Source organism: Aplysia californica, unplaced genomic scaffold, assembly GCF_000002075.1.
Source record: "Aplysia californica isolate F4 #8 unplaced genomic scaffold, AplCal3.0 scaffold00075, whole genome shotgun sequence".
NCBI lineage: Eukaryota > Metazoa > Mollusca > Gastropoda > Aplysiida > Aplysiidae > Aplysia > Aplysia californica.
Window position 1 is genome coordinate 482,539 of NW_004797345.1, and position 10,000 is coordinate 492,538.

Consider the following 10,000-nt stretch of genomic DNA (forward strand, 5'->3'; position numbering starts at 1 on the left):
GGGGGTGTCGTAATAATCAGTCTGAGAAAAAGGTCTCATAAAAATCTTGAGTTTAATTTTTGGCAAGCGCTATTTGCAACGCCGCGTTCTGAATAGCTCCCGTGCTATTTGAAACGCCAGTACTAGATCTAGAATGGTCTAGATCTAGATCTAGATGTAGTAGCCATCGTTTCTACATGATAATATTGTAGTTCTGCCTGAATTCTACCAATACCAAAAAAAGCCTAAAATATATGAATTAAATGACTTAAGACCAGTTGCTCTTACATCAATTGCTTTCAAGTGCCTTGAAAAATTGATCCTCTTTAATATTCTAGGTTGTGTTCATGGAAATCTAGACCCATTCCAGTTTGCATACAAACAAGAGAGGAACATAGAAGATGCTGTACTTGTTTTTTGTGACTCTATACTGAAACACCTTGAAACATTTAAAACGTATATGAGGGTACTTTTTGTAGATTTTTCCTCAGCATTTAATACAATTCAACCGCATATTGTCATTGAAAAACTTCTGAGCCTGAGAGTTAGTCATCATATCGCAGCATGGGTCCTGGAATTTTTTGACAGGTAGACCACAATATGTGAAGCTAAACAACACAAAATCTGACACAATTCTTTGTAACACCGGCGGTCCTCAGGGGTGTGTTTTGTCACCAGTTGTGTATATTATGTAGGCTATAGTATAAGGTATTACGGCGCTCGCAACTGCTAAGGTCATATGAGCGCGTGTGTATACTATATATATACCAACGATCATAGAAGTATATATAAAACAACACGCTTAATTAAGTTTGCAGATGACTCCGCTATTATTGGATTAATAAACCTTGATGAAAAAGAGTATTTCGAAGAAATATGTAGGTTTTTTAAATGGTGCAACTCAAATTTTCTAAAAGTGAACCTCTCAAAAACAAAGGAAATGATTTTTGATTTTAGAAGAGAAAAACCAACAATCCCACCACTCATAATTGAACAAGAAACTATTGAAATCACGGATTCATACAAATATCTTGGGCTTACAATGAACAACAAATTTACATGGCAAAACCACGTAAACAATACCGTTAAAAAGGTAAATCAGAGGCTGTATTTTCTGAGGAAACTAAAGTCTTTCAATCTGAATCCATCCATCCTTCAGATTTTCTACACCACCACATTAGAAACTTTGATAAATTTTGGTATCACTTGCTATGGTAGCAATCTGGGAAGGCAGCATATTATAAAAATAAACAAGTTGATAAGAAGTAACTTTGAATATCTGCACAAGACAAACGTTCTAAAAAAGTCGGAAATAATGCTTAGTGACCATAGCCACCCACTGACGTCGGTATTTCAACTATCGACCCGCAGTAAACGATACATTTCCAAAAAAGCAAGAACAGACAGATATATAGAAATTCATTCGTACCAACTGCAGTGAGGTTACTGAACACACAGTGCTACAAATGAAACAGAGAGAGGGAGAGAAAGAGAGAGAGAGAGAGAGAGAGAGAGAATGAATGTTTTACGGAGCGGGTTGTCCTAGCCCGTGAGACATGTATTTACTTGGCCTTAATGTCCTGTCTTGTTGTGCGTTTGCGTGAGTGCACCTTTAAGTCTAACTTTTGTAACGTCTACTGCCATTGTTAACGACCAAGACAAATTTCTCCCTTCGAGATGAATAAAGATTGTCATCGTCATTGTCATCATCGTCATTGTGGAAGCTTTCTCAGTTTTTTGATAAACCTCGTAGGATTTGACTCCTTTTTTTTATGACGTTGTCTTATTCCGATCAATATTGGGTAGATCTAGATCTGAATCTAGAAAAATCTAGCTAGATTAGATCTAACAATTGTTTCTGACTTTGCTTGCACAAAAGTAGACGTCTTGTTCACCTGTCATAATCATTTGAGTTAGAGTTTGAGCAAGTTTAAGTCGAAAGACGCTTGGATAACAATAACAAGACCGTGCAACTCGAACTTTAAGTTAGGCCTAGAGAACGTATACAAGCTGTCTACGTTCTCTAAGTCTAATGTTCAGTGTTTCCAAGCGGGTTTTTTTTTTCATCACTACATAAAAAAAACCTACAAAACAATAAGATATAGTAATGGGAACAATTTGTTGGTCAGTCGAGAAGAGGACAACAACAACAAAAAAAGACAGAAAAAAACCCGAAAAAAAACCCGTCCAGGACCGGGATCGAACCTATGCTAAAAATATGACCACCTCTATTCTCACCCGGAGTGAGAATAGTGCAGGCGAGTCTTGTGGCTATTCTCACCCGGTGCGCGTTCACCAAATTTTGCGTTCACCCTAAACCACATAATTCTACACTGTGATAACAGAAAAATTGTAGAATTCTGTGCCGTGAACAGACGTTCCATTACAATTGTAGCCTACTAAAAGCGTACAATTTTGTCTGTGGGCAGTGGAGAGAGAGAGAGAGAAAGAAACAGAGAGAGGAGTAGCGCGAGAATTTCCGGCCAAAACAAAATGGCAACCCGCGTAGTTCGGCTCGATTCGAAAAGTTAAATAGCCGTAGCATCTTTGTAGACAACCAAATTTATTTACTTATGTGTTTTAACATCATTTTTTAACTTTGTTTTGGTCAATTTGATCGTCCACACCGATAGACAGTATTCAGAAAGAGACAGAGAGAGAGAGAAGAGGGGAGGAGTTGATCGTGCGAGAACTTCCGGGCGGGTGAGAATAGCCACTTTCTAAAAAATATAATGGTTTGACTTCAAGCGCAGACGCGCAGCACTTCGGCCATCAGAACTACGGATTATAATGATGTGCAGATTAAGCTTGATATTTTACACATGGCGACACGGCGTTTTATTTAGCACTGGCGCTAATCGCAACGCGGCGTTTTATTTAGCACTGGCGCTAATCGCAACGCGGTGTTTTAATTAGCAATGGCGCTAATCGCAACGTGGCGTTGCAAACAGGCACTTCCTTAATTTTCGTACGGAGCAGATAGTTTCTCGAGTAATTCTGACTTCAGCTGGGATTTATCTAAACATAGCTGTCCTGGGTTTTAACAGGGTACGGTGTGTAACGAAATTTGCACTTTGCTATTCGATTCATTCTGTATTTATGCCACGACTCGGCGGAATCAGGCGCTCGTCAACTTTTGGACATATGGAGTTAATGGTGTCATCTGAGAGCTTATTCATTTGCCTTGCTCTCGGTGAAAAAAATGCCCATCTATTTTTATTAGAAGTCGAGATATTTGCCATTGAAGGAGGTTGAGGTCACTTGTTTTCGGACGTAAAATTAGCGAGAAAATGGCCACCAAACCGTGGTAACTTCGGTGGCTTAAGAGTTCTTGAAAACTAAAAGTTTACATATTTTGTGCCTTTGATCTACGTTTTTCAGTTAAATTGACATGGAAATGTGTTTTTATATGGACATAATAAAAGGTGTTATGTGAAAAAACAAAAACTCGATAATTATGACCAGACTGACGGTAAAAAATGCCTGTTTCTTCGATTTCATTATTTTGACGAGCGCTTGATTTCACCTCGATGCCTCACATTTTATTTTGTCTGTTTTCTTCAGCTTCACAAACTTGTGAAAGTAATCAACCTATTTCGGACCCACAAATTCCATCCGTGGACGAAAGCCTGGTGTGTGTGACGTCAGAGCTATCCTCGCTCAGACAGTTCTGCCAGGACTTGGCAGCAGACGTGAGCTCCCTCAAGATGGTCTGTCAAGCAGTGTCCTTACAGCAGCAAACCCTTGCAGATCTCTGCAAGCAGGTGACCTCTCACCTTGACAAGGCCAAAGGTATGTACGAGGCCGTGTCCTCCGACACAAAGCAAGTAAAAGAACTCTGTTCGAAAATTGATCGGGACACAAATTCTTACAAAGAAACCATAACAAAAGTTTCTTCCAAAGCCCAGTCCACTAAGGACATGTGCTCAAACATTGCTGTCCAGCAGAAGGATATGATTTCTCAGTACAAAGGAATTGCTTCAGACCAGCAGTCTATCAAGAACGGGTTTACATCCCTGTGTCAGAGCCAGAGATCACTCATGGAAAAATGCGACCAGTCACTCGCCGGGCAGAAAGAGATGAAGGAGGTCTTCCAGAAGGAGCGGTCCCAGCCGCAGCCTGGTCAAGAAACCCCCAACAAGATGTCTCCCGGGGACACACTTGACTGCAGCATACGTGAACAGTTGAAAGCCGCTTTCCAGGTCGTTAAAGATGTGGAAGAGAAGATGCTGACCTGGCAACAGGAAACGGCAACCATTCTTTTCGAACAAGCAGCAACCGACCGGAAATCGATTCAGAAAACGTTTCTACAGTTTCGTTCAGATGTCAAAGCTCTGCACAGCGACTTCCGGGCACAGCAGGGTCAGTGGTCAGATGTGGTCAGCTCCTGCGTGCGTGATGTCACGAGGAATGAACAAAGCAGCCTTCTGGACAGACTGAGTCAGGTGGAAAACTCGCTGACAGATTTCTCCGCTCAGCAAGAAAAAGTGATGATGCATGGCTTTGAGGATCTTGTGAAAAAACCCTTTAAGAAAATGCTAGATGAATCCAAACAATTCACGAAACAACTTTTCGAACAGGCGAATGCTCGTCCTGCTGCAGGCAGAGACAGTTCTGGGGACTGTTCGCAAATTCACAACGCTGAGACAAACAGATTGCTGAGAGAGAGAAAAGACCACGTGACCGCAAATGTCCAGTCTGATTCGGGCAAGAAGTCACAAAGCAGCAACCCAATGTCCTTGGTGTACCAGGGAAACCATTGTCACTTGCGACTGTTCAACATAGACCAATTAGTGAAAACACAGTTTCTTGTAAACGGACCTCGCTTTCAAGTCGCCGGACTTTCTTTCAGCTTCCAGTTGGGATTTTGGGAAGACTCTACGCTTGTTTTAGCATTGAAGCCAACCACGGAGAATCAGTTTGAGCAGGTGAAGAACTGGCCCCTTGTGTTGAGAGTAGGGTTCGAGTTAATTAACGACGTCAAAACAGGAGACAATACTTTTTTATGTCAGAGAGTGATGAGAATACCGAGAAAACCGAGCTATCACTATCATGCCTTGTGGATCGACAATGTTCCCAAACTGAGATTGTTTCCAGATGGAGAGAAAGATGAACTCTGGATAAGTGGAAGCGTTTACTACTGTGGACATTAACTCTTTCTGAGAGAGCGGATAGGTTGATAGGACTGAGAATGAGAGAGAGGAAGCGTTTACTACTGGGGACATTGACTCTTTCTTAGACAGCGTATTGGTTGACGTGACTGAGAGGAAATGTTAACAACGGGAGACGTTTACCTTCACATAGACGACAGATTGATTTCTTTGGGCTTCGACTCAGCACTTCTGAGAGCAGGGCTCAGCAAATAATCACAGAGGGGGGAGGTTTGAGGGGAGGGGGGCATTTACGCTCTTGGAGAGAAAAACAAGGGAAGGGTATTGACAGTATATTGGCAATTATGGGTGGAAGTAGGTAGTTAAGGGTGGAAGGAGGAGGGACTGGGAGGGAGAGGATGATTAGTTAGGAGTGGAAGTGAAAAGAGCAAAAGAAGGAGGGAAAGGGTAGAGAAGTAGGAGGAATGGGAGGAGGAGAAGGAGGAAGTTTAAGGCGGAGGAGCACATCGCAGGAGAGTATCATCATCATCCAGCGCCAGATCTACGACAGACAATGGCGATCATGATTCTCCATTCATTCCTTTGCTCAGATGCTCTTAAAAAGGCTACGTTTCCCCGGTCTTTCCCCGTTACCCCTTTGTTTAGGTTCCCTAAGTAGGTTGCCTCGTTTGCCCTCGATTTTGTCAGAGGGAGCAGAGCTAGTACTCAAAGCACACTGCAGAAAGTTTGGTCAAATTCTAATTTGATATGGTTTGATGCGGAAGATAACCGCCAGATTTTCCTTCATGAAGGAGAAAAGTCTACCACTTTTTTTTTTTTAGTTTGTTTGTTTTTATGAGAGAGTGACATTGTACAGGTATTCAGTTTTACCGCCTTTTTGCAAGGATGGTGCATCGAGTAAAATCTTCTTTTTGTCGGGATGGTGTATGGAGTAACGTCTTCTTTTTGTCGGGATGGTGTATCGAGTATCCCCATTTTTCTCCGAGTAGATATATCGAGTAACTCTGTCCTTTGCCCGGGTGGTGTGTCCCACACAGTCACACAGCCGTGGTAGACCCTGATAGACACAGACATAGTGGAAGAACTCCTCCTCTTTAGTGATTTCAATTTGATAGAAGAAATCCTCCTCTTTGGTGATTTCAATTTGTCGAAGGTCAAAGTCATGTTCAATATGAATGCCACCCTTCCACCCTCCCCGTAACGTCCTCATAACCTCATCCGGGGAAATGTCCCAGAATGCAGCGCGGTGTTATATCAGGGATCAATTTTCATTTCGATTTCGATGCTCTGAGACCTACAAACATTTCGTTCCTTTCAAAGAAGGCAGTAGCGTCGGTAGCCTAGGGGTTAGGCAACGGGACTCGTAATCGTAAGATATGTGTTCGGGGGATCGAGCCTCAGCTCGGCCCGACGTGGTGTACTTGGGAAAGACACTTTACTCGAATTTCCCACTTGGCTTAGCCCTTTCGGAGATGGACATTAAACTCGGAGGTAGTGTTGATAGGGGCGTTCTAAACTTATACCGTTTCACCATTCTGAAGAAGTCAGAAACGTCCACCCAGTGTTAGCGACCCAGACGACCTTCACCTTCACCCACACTCAGCCCTGTCTGTACTCTGGCAGACGAGCAGCATGATGACGTCACTCGTCTACCTGGAAGAGGGCCCGTAAACCGGGTCGGGGGGAGTGGGGAGACGGGGAAGGGAAGGGGAGAGAGAGAGAGAGAGAGAGAGAGAGAGAGAGAGAGAGAGAGAGAGAGAGGGGGGGTGGGGGTGGGGGGAGGTTCAAGAACAGGAAAGTTACAGCCATATACATTAATTTTAAAGGTCTTCAATGGCGGGGCGCCATCGGTGCAATTGGTGCAGGCGCTCCACCTAACCCTGACCTTCACCCCCTCCCCCCCCCCCCCCCCCCCCCCAAGCTATTTTTGTCACTAAGAGAAATCAAGGCATCGTTCTTCCCGCACAAGAGGAAAGGTGCATGAAACTCTGCTCTTTGCAGCACCTAAAAATTTGATCCTAGTTTCCGTGAGCCAATCTATTACACTCGTCGTATAGTCTACGGTAACTCAATGAAGAATGGGTATCGAAACTGTAGTCTCCCTCTATTGTGCAGCTAGCCCTGGTGCTGCATGAAGTAATTAGAAAAATTTCCATCTGATGCATTAAAGTATTGTCTCATCTTATCTTACCTTATCTTAATCGCGGACTGGACACATTCATCGGTTCAACAGCAGACCTCATACCCAAACCAGAAGCACGATTTATATATTTCATAATATATGAATGTAATGTTGCTTGCTTTTTAAAGTTTTGGACACAGAAAAAAAATTTGAAAAATGTGAATGAATAACAAACATAGTTATACCGTTCTCCTTTAAAGTGTCTTTAACAGCATATTACCCTGAAGCTCAAGTATAGTCGAGTGATCCGACTGCACCTCTTCAACTTCAATGAGTCAAAGCTGGAGGTCGCTACCTTCAGAATTACAGAATTCTATCTGACATTTTTGGCAGTTTTAAGTTACTAAGATTAATTCAATAGGTCAGAAACCAAATCTATCTCCTCTATCAAAATCGTAAGATTATTCGAAGTCGTTATCAAAATATTCAAAGAACTGTATTCGAAAAAGCTTGACATGTAAAACTAGAATTTTTTCACGTCACATTTCTCAAAACTAGGTTCTGAGCAGATAGAGCTTTGTTATTCAGGGGTAGTGAGGTGATAATTAAATGTGTTAGTGTCAAGTGATCTACACATATGTACGCCCTCTAAGATAGAAGGCTTTATGTATGGGGGATGGGGGCATTGGTAGGCCCTTCCAGGGGCGAAGGCTGACTTGTTTGACAGGGTAATCAAAGTGAAATGGAACCAGATAGGGCCTGGAGATATCACACTCACACAAGTCACAAGAATCTTACTGGCACTGGAGGCGGCAACTCTGAGTTGTGAATGAAAACAAATCCTGAATTCATGTTGTATGCTTGTTCAACCGCTAAAATAATCGGGAAAGTATTTCATTAAATATTTATTCTAACTAACCTTAAATTTAACTTTAGATTTGAACACACGAACACCAAGGAAAGAAGCAGAGATGTCAGCACTACAATGGCATGTTGTACCAGACAGCCGAAACACTTTGGTAGAGCATGCCAAATATTAATTTTTTATTTCACATTTGGCTGTTTTTTGTCTAGCTTTTCGCGTCCAGGAGCCGGTGTCATAATCGAGGTCACGATCTGATTATAGGACGTTAAAAAGTCGAGGAAAAAAAAACAAGCACTAGCAGTGTAGTAGCAGGAGTCAAAGGATTATTAGGAGTTAGTTCCCCTCACATCTGTGAGGTAGACTCGACCAGTGTAATAGTTCGCTTACCTAATCAGCGCGTCTGGGTGCTTATAACTGGCCCGAAAGGGGTGAACAGGGTATATATGCGACAATGAAACAGTTCTGACTATTATGCACATGTTCCCTTTAACTATATTGGTTGACTCTTCCAGCCTTACTTTAAGCTTACTTAATCAAAGCTTGTGACTGCTTATGGAGTGGCCCGATAGGGTCGAACAGGCTATTTCTGTGGCAATGAAACGGTTTTGAAGGTTAGGCATAGTCTATTGTTCATTGGTGATTATGAACGTCTTTTTACATTTAATTTATGAGGTTTACGTCTATGGGTGAATTTGACTGCGACAAAGTTTCAAAATTAGGAAGGGAAGCAGTGATTATTTGATAAATATAGACGCTTCGCCTCTGGGCCCTTCTATCTTTCTTCCTGTTGCTTCTGTGTGCCCATCTCGCTCTTGCTCTTAAACGGTTGTTATTGCATCGATGTAGCTCTCTTTAATACGGGGTGCCCATTACGACTGGATCAGGCAGTTTCAGGTGACCGAGTCGGGCGATCGGCCCGATCCGCCGATCCCATCCGTAATGGACACCCTGTACAGTCGAACCTGCCTTAACGGAAACCTGTTTAAAACGGAATCCTGTCTTAACGGAATCTCCCCGCTCGTCCCTTGATATATTATTCCTCTTTAATTACCTGTATAAAACATAAACCTGTCCAACGCGGAGACGGAAAGAAAAGTCCGCTCCCTTCCGAGGGTTTCACCTGTCTAAGTCTGTGCATTGATGACATCAAAAAGTGGATGGTTGATAATAAGCTCCAGCTTAATGAAAATAAAACTGAAATTCTTTTATGCAACCCAAAGAAAAGCCATATCCCCGTAGACATTGATCATATATATTTGTACGGAAAATGAAAAACTGTATTTTACTAATAAAGCAAAAAATCTGGGAGTGTATTTTGATTCAAAATTGTCAATGGAACATTATATCAATTATTTATGTACCATTTTATTTTGTGAACTGCGTAGAATTGGTCATATGTCTATGTTTTTTAATGAACACTCGTTGAAAACGCCCGTGTCATCTTTCTTGTTTTCGCGCATCGATTATTGCAATGCTTTACTAGCTAACTTACCAAATACCACTCTTCACAAGTTACAACGTTTTCAAAATCATGCTGCTAGGCTTGTACTAAAGAAAAAGAAAAGGGACCACAGTACGCCCATGTTAAGAACGTTGCATTGGCTTCCCGTGTCAGCTAGAATGTCATATAAAATTGCTATATTATGTCATAAATGTGTCAATAACAAAGCTCCCTCATATCTTAGTGATCTCATCCAGATTTATATTATATTCCATCCAGATCACTAAGATCAGGCGATCAGTATCTTTTAAGAGTTCCTAGAAAAGGGGGTAAAAAATTAGCTGAAAGATCGTTCGCCCACCTTGCTCCGTCAGTTTGGAACTCTCTCCCCCAACCCTTGAGACATACATGTACAACATTTGAGTCTAAATTTAAGAAATCTTTAAAGACACATTTAATGACATCCTTTTTATGTCAGTACA